This window comes from Capricornis sumatraensis, chromosome 21 (assembly GCF_032405125.1).
Source record: "Capricornis sumatraensis isolate serow.1 chromosome 21, serow.2, whole genome shotgun sequence".
In the NCBI taxonomy this organism is placed as follows: Eukaryota; Metazoa; Chordata; class Mammalia; order Artiodactyla; family Bovidae; genus Capricornis; species Capricornis sumatraensis.
This window is the reverse complement of record NC_091089.1, coordinates 60,494,838-60,518,894: the sequence shown is the minus strand read 5'-3', so window position 1 is coordinate 60,518,894 and position 24,057 is coordinate 60,494,838. Positions and strand designations below refer to the sequence as shown.

The 24,057-nt window shown below is 50.4% G+C and overlaps 1 protein-coding gene across 1 annotated transcript in view; it reads right to left on the bottom strand.

Moving 5' to 3' along the window:
• The window catches only part of ZNF532 (zinc finger protein 532), a 110,043-nt gene extending 87,105 nt beyond the window's left edge, over positions 1-22,938 (bottom strand). Inside the window, exons 1-3 of the mRNA XM_068993732.1 lie at positions 22,839-22,938; positions 22,436-22,517; positions 22,242-22,351 (exon numbers count right to left, since the gene is read on the bottom strand). The gene's annotated coding sequence lies outside the window, so the exon portion shown is untranslated. The remainder of the gene's footprint in view (positions 1-22,241; positions 22,352-22,435; positions 22,518-22,838) is intronic.
• Between the last annotated feature and the right edge of the window lie 1,119 nt (positions 22,939-24,057).

The window sequence follows — 24,057 nt, the reverse complement described above, 5'->3', positions numbered from 1 at the left end:
TTTCTAATTCTTCTTCTTTTTTTTTCCTTTGAAGTACAGAATTAGAAATTGCTGATTCAATAGCCGGGAATAACCCATTTGCTCTCAGTTTACTGACAAGCATTCCTTAAGATTTTCTATGCAATGAACACTACAGAAATGATATGGCAAGAACCCCATCATTTCATCCAGCAGCAGCAGAGCCTTGAGCCCCTCTGCGTGATTTCTGCTGCAGTAACAGCATCTGAGGGCTTCCCTGGGGGTTCAGACAGTAAAGAATCCGCCTGCAATGCAGGAGACCTGGGTTCAACCCCTGGGTCAGGAAGATCCCCGGGAGGAGGGCGTGGCAACCCACTCCAGTATTCTTGCCTAGAGGATCCCGTGGACAGAGGAGCCTGGCGGGCTACAGCCCACGGGGTCACAGAGAGTCAGACACGACTGACAGACGGACACACACACAAACAGCGTCCTGCTGCCTGTCTCTTGACCCCCAACTCAGAGACCCTCCAGCCAACACAACCTCTTAGGTCCACAGTCTCTATGTGAGCAACACTACGGCTTCGTCAGAATCGCTCTCAACTCGAATGCTCAGGAAGCATCTTTGAAAGAGCTTTATTCATCCGACAGACCGCCATTTACTTAAAATGCCTCTCTTTCTTTCCTGGGGTTTTAAAACATTTTTCTTATCAGAGTAGTATCTGCTAATACTCATTTAAAAAAAAAAAAGTATAAGCAAGTGAAAGTAAAAGTCTTCATAAGACTCAATGGATCACTAATAACATTTGAGATTCAGACTTCTAAATGCATACATCACCATAAATATATAAGCACACATATATAATTTTAACAAAATAGGCTTTTTTTTTTTTTACATTCGCCAATGTATCAGACATCTTCCCGTGTCTATACATGTTTCCATCATGTCACAGACATACGTCCATGCTAATTCTATGCATACATCTGTTTAGGGGTATCCTGTTAAATATAGACTTTGATCTATTCCAAAAAGATTTTGCCAAAGCAAGGAACTGCAAAAGAAACCTTTCTTCAAGAATTCTTGCCAAAATAAGAACACTTCAAAAAATAACCTTTAAGATATACAGTGCTGAGTTTCACCCATTTGCTTTAAAATTCTAAAGATAATATTTTTAACTTATGTGAGAAAGTGGAAGATAAGGGAGACGGAGACACTGAGCTGACCGACTCGTGCTCTCAAACCATAATCCTTCCGCTCGCCATGTCTCAGAGAACACTCCTGCCACTCCATCCCTCAGGAGGCTGCCCCTGACTTCATGGTGGCCTAGGCTTGCCTACGGATAGTTTCGTTTAGTCTAATATTAAGCTCAGTCGTGTCCGACTCTTTGCGACCCCGTGGACTGTAGCCTGCCAGGCTCCTCTGTCCCTGGGATTCTCCAGGCAAGAATACTGGAGTGGGCTGCCATGCCCTCCTCCAGGGGGTCTTCCCAACCCAGGGATGAGCACCCATATTTAGGCATGTGCCTGAAACTTTAGTAGCCTTTTACTTTCACTTTCCCAAAGGATCTTAGCCTGAAGGAAATCTCCGAGCAGTCAACTCCTTTTCCCAAGACCAGGAAAGTAGGGACCGAGGAGTTCACCGAGCCTCAGGAGAGAGGGCAAGCTGGTACAGGCTGGCGCTTAAAATCCTATCATGCGGCATGAGACAGAAGATGATATGGTGAACAATAAAAAGGGCTGCTCACAAAGACAGAACGAGGCAGCTGGTCAACTTCCTAAGGTACCTTTAGTCAAAGTTGGTATAGACAAACATATTTTAAGTAAAAAATCTTAAAGACGTATGCAAAACATAGACCAAAATCAAATTGTAAGAGAACTTTAAAACCCCCACGTATAAAGCATAATCCCATTTTATCTGGTAATTTTTAAAATATCCGTTCAGTACACAGGCCCCAGGTCCCTCTAAAAAGGAAAGGAGGAGCTGTTTACCTATGAGGAGGGAGAGGTCCCAGGAAAAAGGAGGAAGGAGGAGGAGGAGAAATGAAGGGCTGAACCGAGAAACACGCTGAGCGAGGGAACAGGACGTGTGCACGAGCAGAGTCAGGACGGGGGCTGGAGGAATATCACACTTTAAAGTACAGAGGACAAGTGAAAGTTCTCGAAAAAGACACGGAGAGGGAGAGAAGAAATTCCTTTATGCTAATTCAGAGTCCTGGAGATTTTAGCAAGCAGATTACCAGGTACGGTTAAAGGTCAAAAAATAAATAAATAACTAGAAGTCATTAAGAAGAAGTAATAACCACTCTTGTGGTGAAAAATCGCAGGGAAGAATGTGGAAGCCCGAGGCACAGGACCGTCCGGACGAGCTCTGCCGACAACCGCGCAGCACCACGGAGGGCGCTTCGTTTCCCCTGGAGTGGATCCCCTGCAGCGCCCGCGCCAGTCTGCGGAAAGGCCCTTTCAGGTTAAACGTGCAAGTTCGTGAGACGTTGCTCTCAGTCACTGCATTTTATAGAAAAAATTTAAAAAAATAGGTATGAAAATAAAAGCAACAGCTCGCTGGATGGAAGGTCCACCCTGACAGGCACCCTTCTTCCTACAAGACACCTGCCTAGACACAGGGACCCCAGGAGTTGATTCACCTCCACCTCCGTTCACAGCTTTCAGCTCTAAGTGTTGTCTAAGTGCTTGGGAAGAAGGAACCAAACACCAAGGAAAGCAAATACAGCTCACAACAGGCTAAAGACGAAGACAGAAGGGAAAAGTCTGAATCAGATAACCATCAAAAAGGGAAAAAAGACTCAAGGTGAAGATATCCTACTTCATAGACACAAAATCAGAAAGTAAGTGATATTAAGCCATGGCAGGATGCATTACAAGTGGTTCCTCCCTTTCACAAGGAGCCAACTGATTTAGTATCTGACTTCATTTGCAGTTTGCTAAAATGGTCCTAAAGGCCCCCATTTTCCACATCTTCCTTTATTAATGAGTCCCCAAGAATTTCATCCTGGGTCTGCCTGCAGAAAATTAAATAGCCTATGAAGACAGTGTTTTTATTATTCAAGCGACTATATTCCTTTAAAATGCATCTGCGTTCTCATCACTCAGAGCCTCAGCCCTGAAAACCCTCTGTGGAAGTCAGGGTCCACCTCTCTCCGTGTTCTGTTTAGCCAGGGACAGGACATCCACAGAAAGGCAACCCAGAAGGGCAGAGCAGTTAGGAAATAATTTCTGAAAGCGAAGCGTGAGAAGATCAAAGGAAATGGACAAAAAGGTCGACCACAGAGGGCTCCTTTCCTTTCAAAGCCCCTGCTCCCTCAGAGGACAGTCAATTTGCATACCCTGTCCCTTCTCTGCGGGGGGGGGGGACTCCTGGAGAAAGCAGCCTTCACCAGGGCCCTCGGTCACTTCCTCAGGAAATGGGAAGAACCACCGCTCACCCCGGCTCCATGTGGTCCTGGGATCTGGGAATGGACAGTTTCCCCACGACCGGCACGTCCCGGGGGCCGAGGCTGCTGCGTGCTCGGGCCTGGGGCCCTGCAGAGAGCCTCATGGGCTTAGCTGAGCGCCTGGGGGGAGGGAACAGGGGGGACCGGTACACATCCCTCTTTGGCACCAGCTCACCTCCTGGACACACAGCGAGGGAGACTTTGTGTCAGCGAGGCTGCTGGGTCTCCCCGTGACTGAACCTGCCGCAGACTGTACCCAAATTAAGCAACTCCCATCAATCCACATGACCGATGTTTTCTTTCCCTTGCTTGAGAGTCAAAAATAGAACTGTGCTGACTTGCCGTGAGTGCTAATAAGGTTCTCGAAGGGTGGGAATATCTACTTACTGAATATACAAAGCTTCCAAAAATACCTGCCCCCGTGTTTTTCTTTAGAAAGCAGAATGCAGATTTAAAGGGTAGGGCTGCTTCGGGTTAGCATTTCAAAATGATGGCTCTCCTGGGAAAAACCTGAAGGCAGAAGTCAGGGCTGACCAGATACCAAAAGCTGGTTCAGAAAGGCCAGCTCAGGTCTGCCCAGACCACGGTGTGCAGGAGCGGGCCGCCTTCCGGCTGACCAAACCTGCTTATCAGAAGTCGGTCATCTGGTCTTTCTGAGGCCTGGCCTTCATTTCTCCTCCAGGAATGCCTCTGGGCACCAGGTCATCTCCCAGGCTGACCATCTCTGCAGCTATCTGGTGCAAAGTAAACAGGCACTCGGGGCAAGTGCTTGCCTGGACACCCCCAAAACTGAATGGAAGAAAACCTTCTGCTAAGAAGATTACACACCATGAGATTCTCTCCACAGCACTCTCACAAACCAAGAAATTTTTTAAAGTCTAGAGGAAAATCCTGCTCTTTCATTAGATACTCCCAGGGAAAAAACGGGCAGGAATCCTAGTTGCTATACCTGGAAGACAAGTCACTGATTTCAAGGCACAGACACAAGGTTTTAAACCAAAGGAATAAATCTTCCCAAGTGAGGGGCATGTGCATGAAAATGTCTGGGGCAGTTATTTGTAAATATAGCAAAACACTGGAAAACATGGAAATGTTCATCAGCAAGAAAATGATCATATCACTTGTGGTACCTCTTTTTTTTTTAATTGCAGTGCAAAAATCCCACGGACGTAGGAGCCTGGTGGGCTGCAGTCCATGGAATCGCTAAGAGTTGGACATGACTGAGAGACTTCACTTTCACTTTTCACTTTCATGCATTGGAGAAGGCAATGGCACCCCACTCCAGTACTCTTGCCTGGAAAATCCCATGGGCGGAGGAGCCTGGTAGGCTGCAGTCCACGGGGTCACAAACAGTCGGAGACGAGTGAGCAACTTCACTTTCACTTTTCACTTTTATGCATTGGAGAAGGAAATGGCAACCCACTCCAGTGTTCTTGCCTGGAGAATCCCAGGGACAGAGGAGCCTGGTGGGGTGCCGTCTATGGGGTCACATAGAGTCGGACGTGACTGAAGTGACTTAAGCAGCAAGTCACTGAAGTGACTGAAGCAGTAGCAGCACACATGATGTGAAGGCTACCATCTTAGACATTTTGAAATGTACAGCTGAACAGTGTTAAGTAGGGCTTCTCTGGGGGGTCCAGTGGTTAAGAATCCGTCTTGCAATGCAGGAGACACTGGTTCAATACCTGGTCTAGGAAGATCCCAAATGTCACAGGGCAACTAAGTCTGCGAGCCACAGTCACTAAGCCCTTCACTCACCGCAGAGCCCGGACTCCGCAACAAAAGCCAGCGAAACCAGAAGTGCACTCTCCGCAACCAGAGAAAGACCACGCGCAGGAATAAAGACCACGCGCAGGAATAAAGACCCAGCGCAGTCATAAATAAACCAAACTTTCTTAAAAATAGTGTGAAGTATATTCACATTGTTGACTGCACGCTCTTTTTAATGGAGGGGGAAATCGGGTCCTAAAACAATATATAAACTACATTAAAACTAAAAAAGGAAAAAATAAGCATATTGCATTTTACATGGTGTGTAAAACAAGCATACCACATTTTATACATTTATACATAAATATGTAAAATTTATAGACACGGAAAATTCACAGAAAGGCTTAGGATTCACACTAAACATCTTGACACTTGAATCCAGGAAGGGCAGGGGATAGAAGGGAGGGACACAATGTTTTTCAAAGTTCATCCACCTAAGCACTTTCAACACCTAAGCACTTTCAAGATCACCTATCTACGGGGAAGTAGATGAAAGGTTAAATTTCCTGTGAACTCAAGGGCAGTCAGCATCACCAATCTTGGCAATTCTGTCAAAGGTCCTTTTGCAAGAGCTCTGGTTCCCACTGGATGCACCACGTTCTTTTAACTAAAAGGCCCCTGTGCCAGCGGTTCACTAATATGCCTGTGAGTTTATAAAAATACTGACAGGGTCTGGGCTAAATCTGTCACCCTTAATAAACTTCAGGAAAACTCATTACCACCTCTGCTCGGAGTGAGTTATTCAGAGTTTCAATGATGAGAAAGCAAGGGGAGAAAAAGCCTAAATTTCTTTGCTATTAGTTGGATATAACATATTCAAGTTTGGTGGATTTCAGTATTTCAAAACTAAGAAATCACGTACATACCCATGTCTAAAAACAAAGGATCCCCATTTAAGAGAAAAACTCACAAATGCTTTGGAAGCATTCATTTGGCATTTTATAAATGCCACACTTTTCAGTAATATAATTCCACCTTGAAGCAAAGTATTGATTTTCTACATCAGAAGTGGTATTTTGACCACTGACAGGAGAACCTCAAAGCGCTTTTCCTTTGTCACCTGAATAAGCCTTCTAGATTTCTGTACAGAAATCCTACATCCACTACAGAAGTTTGCCCCTGAAATACTCCCATCAAACCAGCCGCTTTGCTTTTTGCTGTTTCGTGTTCATTTTAACCAGAAACTTTTTCAAATACTAAACTTAAAACTGTAGGCAAACATTTTTGAGAATCACAGCCTCAGAAAACATGAAAGGGAGTGCTGGGAGCTGACAGAACCTCGCTCTTTTCCGAGAAGTTACAGTCCAGCCACATGTGCTGGAAATCCTTCTTTCGGAATCTTTACCACCCAAGTTTCAAAGCCCTGTCCTCGCAACAAGGTTCTGAGTCGGTGGTTCTCAACGGGAGTGATTTTGCTCCTCCCTCCATGGCTACAGAAATTTAGCAATGTCCAGAGACATTTCTGGCTGGCACAACCTCAAGTACGGTGAGGGGTGCTCCTGGCATTCAGCGGGGTAGGGAGTAAGTGGCCAGAGACGCTAAGCATCCTATGCTGCAAGGGACAGCCCCCAACAAAGAATGGCCCGGCCCTCAAGCTCGCTAGTGCTGAGGCTGAAAAGCCCTGCTCTCCGGAACGGACCTTCCCCTTGTCACCTGTTCTCCCACCAGGACCTAACCCTCCTAAGATCACAATAAACCAGCTGGGGATCCCCGGGTGGTCCGGTAGCTGACGCTCTGTGCTCACAGTGCAGGGAGCCTGGGTTGGGGAACCAGCTCCCACATGCTGCAGTGAAGACTGAAGACCCTGTGTGCCGACACTAGGATCTGGCAGAGCCAAACACACACAACGTAAAAAGACAAACCCATAAACCTGCTCCCCTTGGGCGTCCCCCCAGCCTGGGGAGGGGGCCAGCTCCCTCCAGCGCCCTGCCCCTTCCTCCCTCACCACCTGAGGAAGCCTGCAGACCAAGGGCTGCCCACGGGCTGATCCCAGCTGGTCCGGAATTCCAAAATGAGGCCACTGCCTTGTCTCGCTGGACACCAAACTCACCTGAGGCAGTTTGAGATTTCTGAAATGTAGGGCTTTCATCTATAAGACATGACTAAGAGCATCCCCCAGGGTGACCGTTCACAACATGTCTACTGACTTTTCAAAGTAAACTCACTTAAAAGTTCTCTTCCTGGAGCAGAGAAAACAGAGAACACACACAAGGAGAATGAAGGGCATCACGTTGTCCGACGCTCGGTCATAGTAAGAGGAGAGGGAAGCTCTCGGTGTTGCTCACGAGGTCCTCCTGCATTTGCACTAATTTCACCAGACCATCGAGAGCTTGGAATAATGGTCACGCAGGAATGCTCTTGTTACACAATTTTCCACCAAATAGGGGAAAGCAGGGATTCTACAGTGTAGGGATTTTGGGAAGTGCTGGATTAAACACATACATACACATCTTTCTTCTCCCAAGGCTTCTCTACACTTTTAAGTGCTGATGTGAATTTCTAGCATGAAACTTCATCATGGGGATCCAATGTCCAAGCTGGAAGCATTGCCCAAGCTTATTGGATACTAGACGCTTTCAGAGTGAGACATCTCTGGGGCTTATTTAAAACAAAGTTTAATCAAATCTCACAGTTGCAAGAGGTCAGTTACACTTCTGGGGCTTTCCTGGTGGATCAAACGATAGGTTCGATCCCTGGATTGGCATGACCCCCTGGAGGAGGGCACGGCAACCGACTGCAGTATTCTTGCCTGGAGAATCCCATGCACAGCAAACCTTACACAGAGTTAGACATGACTGACTGACTTGGCACGCACACACATGATTTAATAATGAGCATCCTTCACTTAACTGCCCTCCTGCAGAAAAAGCAGCCCAGCAAGGTCTTCGAGGCAGAACAGAAATTTCCCATCCTCAACGACCCGAAACCAAGGCAGAGTGTCACCAAAGAAGGGACAGCTAAATCTGAAACACCAACAGAGGGCAACGGAACCTACTGCCCAAGATTAGCAGGAAAAGAATTTTTTTAAAAAAAGCTATGAGTCATCTAAATCAAAACCAGCCAAGCCTAATCAGTATTACTACTCAAGTGCTAAACTATGTGTTTCAACTTTCCCCAAATTAATGCTAGACAGCCAAGCCAGACTTGCATTTTGCCAAATGGACAGACATGCATGAGGGACCTGAAACGTTCACACACTCACCTCACACAGACACACACACACACACACACACCTGCACCTAAGAGCACCCTCAGACATACACACACACCTCTCTCTCACACACACACACACACTCACCACACAAACACACATCTCTCACACACACATACCACACACACACCTCTCTCTCACACACACACCTCACACATACCTCTCACACACACACACCCATCTCACACACATACACACACACACCTCTCACACACACCCCTCTCACATACACACCTCCCCCTCTCACACACACACACCCCCCACCTACGAGCACCCTCAGACACACACACACACACACTCATCTCACACACATACACACACCTCTCTCACCTCACACACACACAGGCACCTCACACACACACACACCTCTCTCTCATATACACACCCCTACCTGTGAGCACCCTCAGACACACACACTCACCCACCTCACACACACATTCCTACCTAGGAGCACCCTCAGACACACACACTCAGCTCACACATACACACCTCTCTCTCACCTCACACACACACCTCTCTCTCACCTCACACACACACCTCTACCCATGAAGTACCCTCAGACACACACACACACCACGCACACTCACCTCACACACACACACTCACCTCACACACACACTCACCTCACACACACACTCACCTCACACACACTCACCGCAAACACACACCTCACACACACACACCTCACCTCTCTCTCACACACACACCCCTACCCATGAAGTACCCTCAGACACACACAAACCACGCACACTCACCTCACACACACACACTCACCTCACACACACACATCTCACACACACCACACACACACACCTCTCTCTCACACACACACACTCACCTCACACACACCTCTCACACACACACACCCCCATCTCACACACATACACACACACAGCTCTCACCTCACACACCCCCCACATACACACCTCCCCCTCTCTCACACACACACACCCCCCACCTATGAGCACCCTCAGACACACACACACTCATCTCACACACACACACACACCTCTCTCACCTCATACACACACAGTCACCTCACACACACACACACACCTCTCTCACATGTAGACACCCCTACCTGTGAGCACCCTCAGACACACACACTCACCTCACACACACACTCTCTCTCATACACACATTCCTACCTAGGAGCACCCTCAGACACACACACTCACCTCACACACACACCTCTCACCTCACACACACACCTCTACCTGTGAAGTACCCTCAGACACACACAAACACCATGCACACCTCACACACACACACTCACCTCACACACTCACCTCACACACACACACACTCCTCACACACTCATCTCACACACACTCACCTCAAACACACACACCTCACACACACACTCACCTCACACACACACACTCACCTCACATACACACACACCTCACCTCTCTCTCTCACACACACACCCCTACCCACGAGCACCCTCAGACACGCAGCGACACACCCAGGAGAGCCCCTGACACTAGGCTGGCCAACTCCTCCAGCCCTCCGGCCAGTCTTCTCACACCAGGCGCTGCGCGATTATGGAGCACTGATACCGAAACATACTGTTTTCGTGATTTTTGATAAACAGAAAATACAGACTGCATATCCACACTCAGGAGCTCCTACACCTTGGCTGCTAAACTGCAGCGCGAGGCCACAGCCGTCAGGTCCAGAAGACCCGGGCGTGAGCGCCGGCCCCGACGCCCGATCCCTCGCGCGGCGAGGGCGCCCCGGGCCTGGCGGGCGAGGCACCGGCTTGTCAGCGCTGCTGCGAGTCCGAACCACTCGGAAATCCAAAGTGGCTCCACAGAGACACCCTCTCCCAAAGTGACCGACTCACCCTTCAGCTGTCTTCCTCCCAACTCGGGTTGAGTCACTTCCTGCCTCAAACTCCCGTCCCCGCCTGAAGACGCTTCCCCGTGTCCTCGGCATGGACTTCCTTCCCCAGCCAAGCCCTACGCTTTCTCATCATCTCCTACCCTGGACCTTCTCTCCCTTTCTGTAAAAGTTCATCCCTCTATTTTTTTCAAAATTTCACCTGAAGTTTATCTCTGCTGGAACCTCGACTTCCTCACAACGTTTCTTTGATTGCGTGTTTCCTCCTGTCTCTACCTTCAGAAGCCAAGTGAGTGTATCAGAAAATAATAGTGTCGAAGCCCTTAGGACACAAACTCAGTCCACTTACAGGTAAGCTATTTTCTGACGATAATGAATCACAGCAAAGCTCACCCAAACGGCTCTCCTACAAGCACAGAGAGCCTGCACATCTCCCAGGTCCTGCAGCCCTGTACTTTTCTACTTTCTGAAAAAAATACCTGGCCGCACCTAGAGGTATGTGGGACTCTAGTTCTTCCCTGACCAGGGATCGGACCCGCACCCCGTGCATTGGAAAGTGGGTTCTTAGCCACTGCACCCCCCGGGAAGTCCCTCATGGGTTCCCACACACCCATCGGTCTGTGTGCCACACTCTGCTGGTTCTGGCCAGACTCACTAGACGGGGGACCGGTCATCTGTGCTTTGCCGTCTGATGTTCTCTGCACATCTGCCCAGCTAGTCTTTGACCCTGACTCTTGGCAGGCTCCAGGACGACCTGTGACTTACCACCCCACTACATACCCTGAACTCATCCCCAGCTCAGATTAACACCCGTGGTTCCAACCCTTTTCTCCAGCACGGGCCCCCACAGCCACGCCCGCCCTGAATGCCCAGTCTCGTCCCTGCTCCCCTCACAACAATGTGAGGCCACAGCTGATGCACCAGGACACACACTCTCCCCACCCCGACAGGGATTCAGCACAAAACCGTGACCTGACGGATTTAACCAACAAGTAATGAGCCGGATGCAACGTGCTGCATTCACGCGTCGCAGCGCTCTCAGACTCCAAACGCCCAGTAAGATCTAAAACTCAACCAGGGTTTCTGTGCAGTGGGAGGCTTTCTTGGTATCTCATGTGGCAGTAAAAGCGAAAGTCACTCAGTCCTGCCTGACTCTTTGCGACCCCATCGACTGTAGAGTCCATGGAATTCTCCAGGCCAGAATACTGGAGTGGGTAACCTTTCCCTTCTCCAGGGAATCTTCCCAACCCAGGGATCAAACCCAGGTCTCCCACATTGCAGGCGGTTTCTTTACCAACTGAGCCATCAGGGATGCCCAGGAATCTCATGTAACGGACACCATTTTATCCTTACAACTAATTTAATCCATTTCCAAATTTTAAAACACGCCAACTACAGTTCTGTGGTCTCTCACAGTTCGAACACGTAATTCACCAAATTCCTCGCTGCTGCTTCTGCTGCTGCTATGTCACGTCAATCGTGTCCGACTCTGTGCGACCCCATAGATGGCAGCCCACCAGGCTCCTCCGTCCATGGGATTCTCCAGCAAGAGTACTGGAGTGGGGTGCCATTGCCTTCTCCGACCAAATTCCTTGCTGGAACTCAATTTCTCCCTTGGCTCAGGCCTGGGACTGAGCTTCCCCAAGACATCTGGGTCCAAGGCCTCCAGAGTGTGTGCCTTCGTGTGCTCTAGACCAGCAGGTGGTGTCGATTAGCCATTCTCCATCACCACCCTGTGAGGAGGCTCATCAGGGCTCCCAGTCCAAGGGAAAGCCACAAGCCACCCGCTCCCTGTCAGGCCTGGAGGCAGAGACAGCGGCCACTGACCGCTCCGAGTCCTCCCCGTCCATCGGATCCCAAGTCTCTGAACCACGCGTGGCGGTTATTCCTGTCTGCGGCTGCCGCTTAGTCCCTAAGTCATGTCCAACTCTTCGCGACCCCATGGACTGTAGCCCACCAGGCTCCTCCGTCCGTGGGATTTCCCAGGCAGGAATGCTGCAGTGGGTTGCCACTTCCTGCTCCAGGAGATCTTCCAGACCCAGGGCTGGAACCTGCACTGGCAGGAGGCTTCTTTAGCACTGAGCCCCCAGGGAAGCCCTGCGGTTACTCTTACATGTTGACTTGCTGATACTGTTCATCACAGTGACTCCAAACAGGTACCCCTGCTATGGATCTCCCAGACCTCATCCTGACAGTAAAGCTCTCTCTGTCTCACCAGTCAAGGGGCCAAGGTAATAAAGCTTCAGTAACGCAGGTTATGTGGGTACAAGAATACACTGAGTATCTAGGCAGATCCTGCATACCCAGAAACCAGCGCTCATGCCAGGCTGGGTATCCATGACCCAACAATGAGGGCTGACCCCAAATGCCCTCACTGGCATCACATGCAAAGCGACGGTGAGTTCCCGCAGTCGGGCCAGGCTTGGAGCATCAGACGACTCGGAAGCAGAGACAAAGGATCTGAAACCAAGGGCACGCCACAGACCCCTGCTATTCCATGCGGTCCACGGACCATCACCTGGGAGCTGGTCAGAAATGCAGGATCCCGGGCCCATACCAGCCCTAGTGAATCATTACGGGCATTTTAACAAGATCCCCGGGGTGATCTGTATGCCACTGGTCCTACCTGGACGATAAGGGCACCCAGGAGGGGCCTGGGGTCGGCAGGAGCACAGGACCGCAGCAGCGGGTGGGGAAAGGCAGGGAAGAGACGCAGAGCGACCCGGACCCTGCTCCAAGTCCGGGTCCGTCTCTCACTCAGCGCTGCCCTCCTCGGTCAGTCTCTTAGCGTCTATAAGGCTCACCGGGGGTGTTAATTACACCTTTCGGGGGACAGTCAGCATAAAGCCTCCAGCATGCGGTAAACTTCTTTCCGTTCGCCATCAGACACCAGCGTGGCGTGGTTGTCTAAATCCCGCAACCTGGAGATGGATTAGGGTATCTGGGAGAGAAAGGGAGCCCAAACCAGGGAAGAATGGGTTTCTCTAACAAGGAGGCCCTGTCGTAGCTCTCACCCTAGCTTCTTAACCGGAAGAAGGCCTCAACATCAGTGAACGAGAACACTGCGGGGCACCAGGGAACTTTCACTGTTAACCTTAGTCGCCCATCCAACAATCCGGACCAGCACTATCAGACAGAAACAGAATGAAAACCACATGTATAGTTGCAAGTTTTGGGGGGGTTTTTTTGCACTTTTTTTATTTACTTGCCACTCGGCATGTGGGATCCTAGCTCCCCCATGAGGGATCATGCCCACACCCCCCGCAGTGGAAACTCCTAGTCTAAAACCACTGGCCTGCCAGGGAAGTCCCTCTGTCTTTAAAAGAAAAGGGCTGGTGGCGCGGGGGTGGGGGGCGGCGGGGATAGGGTGAAATAAGTTTTAGTAATAAGTTTTATTCAACCAAAGTATTCTTTCAACATAAAGTCTATATTAAAAAGCTATTAGTGAGACATTTTACATTCCTCTTTGCTATCTAAGTCTTCAAAACCCCGTGTATATTTTATGCTTACAGCCCATCTCAATTAGGACTGGTGGTGGTTTAGTCCCTAAGTCGTGTCCGACTCTTATGACCCCATGGACTGTAGCCCGCCAGGCTCCGCTGTCCATGGGATTTTCCAGGCAAGAATACTGGAGTGGGTTGCCATTTCCTTCTCAAGGGGATCTTCCCGACCCAGGGATTGAGGCCCGGCCTCCTCCATGGTGGGCAGATTCTTTACCAACTTAGCCACCAGGGAAGTCCCCAAAAAAGGACTGGCCACACAGCAAGCGCTCAGAAGCTGTTACGTGGCGGGGGCCGGCCCACGGGACAGGGCCGTTCTAGACAGCAAGGTCCCAGGACCCCTGCTCCCCTCCATCTTCCATCCATCCCCTCCAAGGTCCAGTGTGTAAGACATGACTATCTGGTCACTGCCAAGCAAACATGGGCAGCAAAGGGCTGGGGAGACAGACGGAACAGAGGCCTGAGCTATCTGGCCACAGCGTCACGATCAACTTTTGTTTGTTCTGAAACTCTGGTTGACAAAAAGTATACCAACAGACAGACAACCTAGATGCTAGGCCCTCCCTGACTGGGCTAAATTTACTTGGGAACAAAGACAGTTGAAGTGTTAAGACTTTAACTCCAAAATTCATTCAAGATTTTCCAGCTATAAATGTTAAGCGTGGCCAAGTAAGAACAAGGACTCTTGCCGAGATGTCCCTCGCTTTTCATCAGATAAAGGGCAGCTGCAACTCAAAACCTACAGACCAGGCAGGAAACACTATATACGCCTTCATGCCCCACACCCCAAAACACAAATCCCTCCCGATAAAGGCGCTAGAAGACTGGATGGGAGAAACGCCACCAAGACAGCAAAGAGATGCCAGGGACGAGCTCCTCTCCTGAAACAGGAAGCTCGGGAATATGGGACAGCTAAGATTTTAGGGAGGACTCGGGAGCACCAGGCACTCTGCTAGGCACTTCCTGTGCACTTAATCTTCTAAACAACAGTCAAGAAAAGAACGGTTTCGAATTTTAAGTTAACTCGCTGAGGGGGCTTTCCCAGGCGGCACTAGTGGTAACAAACCCGCCTGCCAGCGCAGGAGATGTTAAGCGACAGGGGTTCGATCCCTGGGTCGGGAAGATCCCCTAGGGGAGGGCGTGGCAACTCACTCCAGCATTCTTGCCTGGAGAATCCCGCAGACAGACGAGCCTGGTGGGCCACAGTCCGTGCAGTCGCAAAGAGCTGGACACGACTGAAATGATTTAGCAGACACACAGGCATAATCAAGTCTCAAGCGAGAGACCTCAAACGACCTCCCAACTCTTGACGTATCAGCAAAACCGTGAAGGACCAGCTTATTGATGGGTACCTGTGTGAGGGCTTCATTTCACTAAATCAGACTTTAAGGTTCACACGATATAAGGACTATAAATAAAAGATGGCTTCTATAAATAAAAGCTGGCTTCTATACCATCAAAACCCAGACAATTTTGGATTGCAGAAAGAAATACTGACGGCAACAGCCTTGGGCTGGAAGTCTGTGGGGCAGTGGGTTCTGGTTTCAGATGTGCTGTTAACTACCTGCTGAACCCCACCTCCACCCCAGTTTGGGCTCACTGCGGAAAATGAAGAGATAACTATAAATGCTTACTGCATTTCCAGCTATGTAGTTGTTTATTTTTAAACACAGAACTGTGACTTCTCTAACCTGCAAGTTTTTGAAAAACTCTTACTGTTCAGATACCCAGAAAGAATCTGTTCCTCACAGAAGAAAATAACCAAAATCACCACCCATCACTAGACCGCATGAGCCAGCAGGAATTTGGTTCCCCGAAAGGCAAGGCTGCCTTGAGAAGACACTCAAGAACTACACCACCTTGACTTCACCTTTGGGTCTCTATGAATCTTTCCGGACGCTCAGAATCTCTAATTATGCACAGATGGAGTAATACCTGACTGAGAACAAAAGAACAAACCTGCATTCGGGGGCCCTCATGACCGTCGACTAGAGGACGCCTGGCGGGGAATACTCGGGACGGCGAAGAAGGCCACGCTGACTTCGTCTAAAAACACTCCTTATTTCAGCTTCCAGATTTACATTAAGGAGAATTTACTCTTCCCCTCAATCTCAAACAGGCCAAACTGAGAACTTCCTGTCTGTGGAGGAGCGTTCAAAGAATTCCTTAAATCATGTTTATTTGCGAGAACAAAAGATTTTTCCCAACACCACTTTCAATTGACACTGATTTTCTTATCCTTTTCGAAGAATAAATAAAGCAAAAACACCTCCTCGTTTCTTCTCCCAACCTGTCCCTCACCCCAGTGCCCAGTAAAGGAGACGCTTAGGTCTTCCTGGCGTGCTATTCTAGCACCGTGCGTCTCTGGTGTAGTCACAGACTCTTCTCTCTCATCGTGACGACCGAAGTCAGGAAAACCTGGCTAATGACAAAGGCCCTGAACTGTGCCTCCGACTTCTCCACGACACCTGCTCCCCTTCCCTGTCCCCAGCAGGCCCTCCCAGCCCCGAGCACCTTCCATGACTTCCCCTGGTTCCCTGATCCTGCTCCTCCCTCAACAAGGCAGAAGAGCCCAGGGACGAGGAGCAGGCTTCCAGTTCCGCCTGCACCCCATTTCTGAGCGGGCAGACCTTGGCCAGGATCTTTGCCTGAGTCTCCTGACCTGCACTACAGGGGGGCGGTGGGGGGCAACAGCGTTCAGCTCGCCTCAACATCTTGGTCTTAAACCTTCGGAAAGGCTACCACGACAGAGGGTGCTGCCTGCAGGTGTCAGGCTGCTGACATCACAGTCTGCCCTCCAGCTTTCAGAAGCACACGTCTTTCCTGCCTCCCCTTCACTGACGCAATTTACTTTTTACTGTACAAACCATTATCTTCTGGCCACCCAAACTGACACCTTCTCATATCTTTCCTCTATCAGCTCTGTTCTGCACTAACTGCTCCCAATCTAGACCCCCACCTCACACGATCTGGAAGGCAAAGGACACCCCATGGGCAACACAACCCAAACCTGAACTCATTCTACCAGCAGCTGCACCTCCGCAGTCTTTTCCTGCCTCCTGAATTCAGAATCTCAGAGCCAGAAGTAACCTCTGACAAGTTAACTTCAGAGAGCAGCCTCCTCGCCACCCTCCTCTCACACACACACACACACACACACACACACAGAGGCATCCTCCCCCTCTATCAGGCCTCATATCTAACTGGAGACCAGCGTATGCGCGTACACACACACACACACACACACACACACACACGCACGCACGCACGCACGCACACACGCACAGGCCCCCTGACGCGGTCACCACCTACCACTCCATCGCCATGGCAATGCCTTGGATGGAGCCCTCCTCCCCTCTCCTGGATGGCTGCTGTGGGGCCCCCACTGGATGCTGAAGAGCCTCCATTCCAGGCTCACGGGGCTGCCCTGGGTCCTCTGTCATAAACAGTCTCTCTCTGCCCCTCTGCCTCCACAGGGAAGCGCACCCTGGAGTGGACGGTGCAGGACGGCCTTCGGAAGCCCAGCCACTGCCCGCTTCTTGCCCTCTGCCCGCCCGCCCGCCCGCTCCCCCAGGGCCTGTCCACACACAGTCCCTCGGGCTCTGCTCGCCCTATAGGTCGCTGCCTCCCTGGCGTATTTTTACTGGCTTTTTCGGCTCAGAAGCCACCTCGTCCAGGGCTCCTCCCTCTGAACTTGGCACTAGGTGGCCCATTCACATTCCTATCATAGCATCCGTGCACTACTTCCCACTAGCCTTTCCTCTCTGGATGCCTTTGCCCTCAGTCCTCGCAGTGCCTAGCACAACGTCTGGGCTTAGGAAACACGCCGCAGCTGCTCCATGGATGAAAGAACCCCCAAATTGATGCTGATCCCCGCGTCTCAGGCTCCCATCCCTCGTTTTTCATCACTAGGACCTCAGTCCACTTGTTCTTCCTGATCTCAAACGCTATTTTATCCACAAAAAAAAAAAATCTGCTTCCAAAATCTCCCTACTTCATGGCTTTGAGACTACTGACACATTTTCACCTCTTTAAAAGACATAAAAGCTGAAAAATAACTTCAAATATTAAAATAACGCCAATATTTTGAAACTCAAGAAATCAAGTTATAATTAACATAAGTTCTTGATGCAGCTAAGATTCCATTCCAAAATTTCGATTCTGGCACTGGCTGGTGTTTTACGGAACCTGAAGACAAATGCAAAAATTAAACTGCCAAACGGTTCTGAAGGGATCAGGAATAACTGCTGAGGGAGATAAAGGCGATTTCACCACTTGCAGGTTCTTGTTTCCACTTTTGGCTAATTCCGATTCGTTCTGGGTTATAAAGCCTGTCATCCCGTTAGTGAGTGGTCTATTATCATGAACATCTCTCATGTGTCCTCAGATAGCATTTGCTACGAAAAAGGTACTTGGGAAGTCTTAACTGCAGCTGACAATGCTACATCTTTTCGGGAGCTACAACCAGCTGAATTTACTTTCATCCTAACTTTGAGTTCTTACCTACTCACCATGACCCAGCCATCCCACCCCTCAGTCGTCTGTACCAAACAGACATAAAAACTCACGTTCAGACAAAGACCCCTATGCAAATTTTTATAGCCACTTTATTCTGGGAACAGGATTACAAATAAAAAAAAAAACTAGAAACAACCCTCGTGTCTTTCAACGGAAGAACAGAGAAACAAACCACGGCACATCCATAGAGAGGTCTACACGACTCGGCAATCAAAGAAGCAGCAAGTATGGATACACAAAACAATGTGGATGGACTGCCCTTCAGATACACTCTGTAACTGAAGGAAGCTATTTGCATGGCATTCTGGAAAAGACCAATATAAGGTCAGAACAAATTGGTGGCTGCCAGGGGGATGGGAATGCAGAGGAGCGTCTGACCACAAACGGACAGCAGGTGGGAAGGTTTCAGGAGATTGAACAAGTCCCTGTAGGTAACGGTGGGGCAGACACGGCGCTACATACTTGTCAAAACCCTGAAGACTGCACACCGTGGAGTAAGTTTTATTGTACGTAAAGAAATGGTTAATCGCTTAACCACGACACACTTAGAGATTATACACCAAACACAGGAACACCTCCTCTGACTGCACTTGGCTTCACTGCCCTTCACAGATACCAGGTTTTTAAAAATATTGAAGCTTTGTGGTAACTGTGCCTCATCAGATGACAGCTAACATTTTCTGCAGCAATAAAGTATTTCTGATATACTGTTTCTAGACATAATGCTGCTGCTGCTGCTGCTAAGTCACTTCAGTCGTGTCCGACTCTGTGCAACCCCATAGACGGCAGCCCACCAGGCTCCCCCATCCCTAGGGGTTCTCCAGGCAAGAACACTGGAGTGGGCTGCCATTTCCTTCTCCAAAGACATTAGGCCATTGCACACTTAATAGGCTACAATGTAAACATAACTTTCATATATACCAAGAAACCAAAAAAATTCCAGGGACTTGTTCCATTGCCACGGTCTGGAACCCACTGCGGTGGTCTGGAACCCATACCCACGATACCCCTTGGGGTAATGCCTGTGTAATTAACACAAAGGTACGGATTTCCTTGGGGCTCCCCTGGTGGCTGAGCGGTAAAGCACTTGCCTGCCAGTGCAGGAGACGCGGGTTCTATCCCTGGGTCAGGAAGATTCCAGAGAAAGATAATGGCAGCCGACTCCAGTACTCTGGCCCGGGAGAGGCCGTGGGGCCGCAGATTTCCTTCCCTTTTACCAGGTGTGTTTGTTAGTATTATTGTGTTGCTACTGTAGGGCACTGATGAGGAAGAGATGTTAAGGGAACGCGGGGGGCGGGGGGCGGGGCCAACCCCAAATCGTCCCCCAGATCTTCCCTGCAGCCCCCGCGCTGGCAACCTCGGCTCCAGCTGCGAACAGCTAAATGGAGCCCCACCAAGAATACAGGAAAGATCACTCAAAGCCAACGGGAGACCGACGGCGCCCCCCAGCGGAGCCCAGGAACGCATTCAAGGGGAGAAACAAGGCGGAAGGCTGGGGGTCTCCCCGAACAAATCCCCCAGTTTTAACTCATCCCCTGGAAGGTATCCGCAGAAAATTCCATCCACATGTCAGCCTCAGCTTTCCTCCTTCCTTTAAAAAGGAGTCAAGGCGGGAGGGCGCAGGGGAATCTCCTTGCGAGAAGAGACAGCAAAAACACAGAGAACATGAGTTCTCCGAAAGCAGGAGACTGAGAGTTCTAGAAACCCCTGACCCCATATTCTTCAAGGTAGAAAAAGTGACTCCAAGAGGCCAACAACAAGAACAAGCCAAGGTTCACCACCTAGTGACACTTTCTTTCCAGTGGACCCACCCCACCCAGCCAGAGGCACACATTCCTCCCCGGAGGGACGGCCGGCCCAGGACCCTGGGAGACTCCCTCAGGCAACCCCGCTGAGTGAGCCGGGGGCCCAGGTGTGCGGCCTGCATGGTGACGGGGACAGCGGGGCGAGGGCTGGCCCCGCCTGGGTGCCTCTCTGCTCCCGGCCTGGCTCCTTCTGGGAAAGGGGACGCTCCGGCTTCTCCACGCTCACATTCCTGAGCCCAGGAAACTCTGGTTCCCCTCCCAGGAGTCCCAGGTCTGTGACAGGCTCAGAGCCCGGCCCAATATCGCCACCTGAGACAAACCTCAGGCCGAGATGAGGTCCTGATTGCAACCCTGGAGAACCAGCTCTCCGACCTGCAACGGCCCTCTGCAGCTGGAAAGACAGGCCTTCGTACAAAACACATGCTATTTTCCAGGAGCCTTTGCAGGAGCCGGGGTCGGGGGGGGAGGGGTGGAGAGTAACAAAGCTAAAAACCACAGAGAGTAAACCAGAACATTCTGGGACACGCCACGCCTTAGGAAAAGGGCTTTTTAAAACATCCTTTTCAAGGATCTGTCGCAGCAGGGGGTCAGTTGTCAAGAGTTAAATAAAAATCACTGACTTTCTAAAGACAGGAGTGAAGGACTCAATTATTTAAAAAACAGCTTATTGTATTAAGCTAATTAAGGGCTATCATATTACCCATCTGAGTTTTAGCTGGCACCCTAAAAGCAGGAACAGCGTATCATGCAACGTGGACTGGGATCTGCTTTGCAAGCAGATTTCGGCCACATTCAGACACAGAACCTCTGGCAGGCAAAAATGTAGAACTGAAAACCAATTTTCACACAGCGATTTGTAAAGAATTCTGTTCCATCGCATAAGCTATTTACTGGTCTATCAGCCCGAGATTACATTTATCTCTATTAAATACCACAGCAAGCACTCTGAGCTAACCATGTGCTGTTGTTTCTCAGTTTCATCACACGCTGGATGCTCTGAAATCATGAGAAAAAAATTTAACAATAAAACCCTCGCATACTTGACACCCTTCACTGCAGAAACTCTGCCCACCAACCGCCAGCACACAACCTCTCCTAAGACCCTCTGCATTTCTGAAAAGACGACTCTGCCGAATGCGAAAAGGAACAAAATACCCTCTACAAAGTAGGGGAGACAGGTTGTTTTCCATTGTGCCTTCTATGGGCTCCCTTTGACTGTACTTTGACCGAACCAGAAGCCAGAACTCTGCTATCCGTAGCTGAGATCATCTTGGGTTGGATTCTGGTGCTGCTGGCTTCCTGTCTAGGGAAGCTGCAGTCCTTTTCACAAGGAACCCCAAAGTGAAATGCTTCATGTTCTCCTGTAAGCTCTCACTGCCTTTGTTCCTTACTTTGCCACCACTCATTACTGCCTGCTTCTCTCTCCTCCTCAAAAACCTCTTGGAGGATGCATAAAAATACCAGCTGAAATCAAACTGTCATCTTGTAAGGCATTGGACATTGTCTGCCATCCACTGCTGTAAAGCTTTGAGTTAACAAGCATCTTTGCACAGAGGAAGCCATACTACCCAGCCTCCTCCTGGTACCACGTTAAGTATTCCACATTAAAATGTATGCCACAAATAATCCACTGGCAAACTCACCATTCACAGCCCCCCAGATCAATAAAAGCCATTCCACCGCTCGACTCGGAGTGAAAAGCCTTTCAGGTTAACACACAGAGCGAGGTAAAGAGAAAGGTGATGAATGAACAAAAGGCAAATCTACCTTCAGACTCCTCAAATCCCTAAAAGGTGGCCAGGACGCCTGGATTTTTGGCAAAGTCCTTCCCTTTTTCTGTAATCTTTGGGGAGAAAAAGCTACTCGTGTACTGCTTCAGTATTATGTAAAACAGCGCGTTCTCCACAAGGCCCTGACGCCTACCATTCTCTCCAACTTGCTTCTTTTCAGGCCTGCCTCTTCTAAATGACCAGCCACATGCGATTTAATGAAGTCATTCTGATTTCACCCTGATAGCAACACCCTCATAAAAGTCCCTCTAATCCCATTAAACTTGGCTAACGTTATGAGTATTTCCTCTCCACTCTCCACCCAGTATTATCTCCAGGGTCCCAAGCCACTGTCAGTCTGTATCTGAACGGAGCTTCAAATAAATACTTAAATTCATGCTCAGAATATCGTTTCTCACCTTGTGAACCTTGACCTTTTGGAAAGACTTTGGACCAGTGTTCAGTTACTGTCACACGGTTGCATTCTCTGCAAATATGAAAGGGTTAAAGGCAGCCCCAGTCAACAGGCCTACAAGGAAAAAAAAGACAGCATGTATGCCTTGCAGCATCACTGGAATGCATTTATGCTCATTTCCTAGAACAATGGTGTTACCTTTTGGCCTTCATATCAGCCAGACGTATCCCCAACACCCTTTAGGAGCTTCTAAAACAAAAAGCACAAAACGGAACATACCCTGCAAGAGAAGAAAAGCATGCAAAGTAGCATTCTCCAGCAACAAACAGACTACCATTACAAATCCATCAGTTCATTTGGGTTTGGTTTTGTTAAAAATGCAGAGCAAGAGAGAGAGAAGAGAACTGCAGAAACCCAGTGTCCCCACCCTACCAAGGCACATTTTTTGTCTTTAGGAAGGGCCATAAATCTCAGCTCCTTGTCCATCCCTTAAGCAAAAGAAACAGGCAGGAAAAGCCCAAGTCATCTCAAGCTTGCAAACCTGCACATTTTCCCCCATCTTCTCTACACAGAATCTTCTAGGGCTCCGTTAGTCACGTACCCGTGCTGTGTGCTGTCTAAGTGTGCGTTCACATAGTGTGTTGGGACGGTCCCTTCCTGCAAGCGCCTCGGCTTTTGGCTGCCATGAAGGGAGGAAGCTGCTATCCCACTGTAGTAGCTCAGGGACTGCATTGTGTTCAGGAGCTGATCTGCCTCAAACCAGTTTCAGCCGGTTCTGGTCACCCTACATAAAAAAGCTATGGCAACCCTCGCTGAGTTGCCAACAAGTCCCTGAAAATCAGCAGCAGAGGGGGGCATCTCGCTGGGGCTGGCTGCCCCTCTTCGGGTCCTGGGGAGGAGGGGAGGGTCCTCGAGTGTCCCCCCGCCGTCCCCATCACCCCGCGCGAGCGCACAGCCTTGGAGAGGCTCACCTCTCTAGCACCCCAGAGCCCCTCGGAACCACCCCTCGCCCGAGCCCACCGCGGAGCCCTGCGGCCCGCGCCTTGCTCCTCCCCGCACTTACCTCCCACAACCTGGCTCACATCTTTGTGTACGTGTGGTGTCAAGCGTGTGCGCTCTGGCTTGGTGGCTGACCACGAGCCCCCCAAGAAAGAGCCATCTACGTGTGTGTCTGCTCCCCCTGCCCGCGCTGGCGGCGGGAGCCGGCCTGGGCCCCCTGGCAGGGTGGTGCTGGCTTGTTGACCAGGCTCCTCTCCGCCTGTCCCCCCCAGCCCCCTCCTCCCGGCCCTCTCCTCGCCCTCCCTGTCACCACCAGCACCAGCACCACCAGCGGGGCCCCCCCAGTCTCCTCCTCCTCCGACCTTCTCTCCTTTCAACCACCTGGGGGTGGGGGGGAGCCCAAATCCCTTCACCTCGGGCCAAAAAAAAAACCAACAACAAAAAGCCTAGGGATGTCTGGGTGGGGGGCTGCGGGGGGCAGACCCGGGGACCGAGGGGGCACAGAGGCCTTTTAAAAAATGCGCTGCGCACCGCCGGCGCTGGAGCGGGGAGGAGGCGGCGCTCACGTGGCCCCCCTCTCGGAACCGGCGGGGCCTAGCCAAACCGGCGGGGCCTCGGGTGCCCCCTACCCCCCCACACAAGGAGGCCGGCGGGGCGCGAAGGCCGGCGGTGCCCAAGGCCGGCCGTGGGACAGGCCGCGGCGATCAGGCCCAGGGACCAGAGCCACACGCGCCGGCCGGCGATCGCCAAGGCCCCGGGCACGAGGGGCCGGCGCCCCAGCCTCGCCCCCCGGGGGGAGCGCCCGCCCGCCCGCGCGCGCC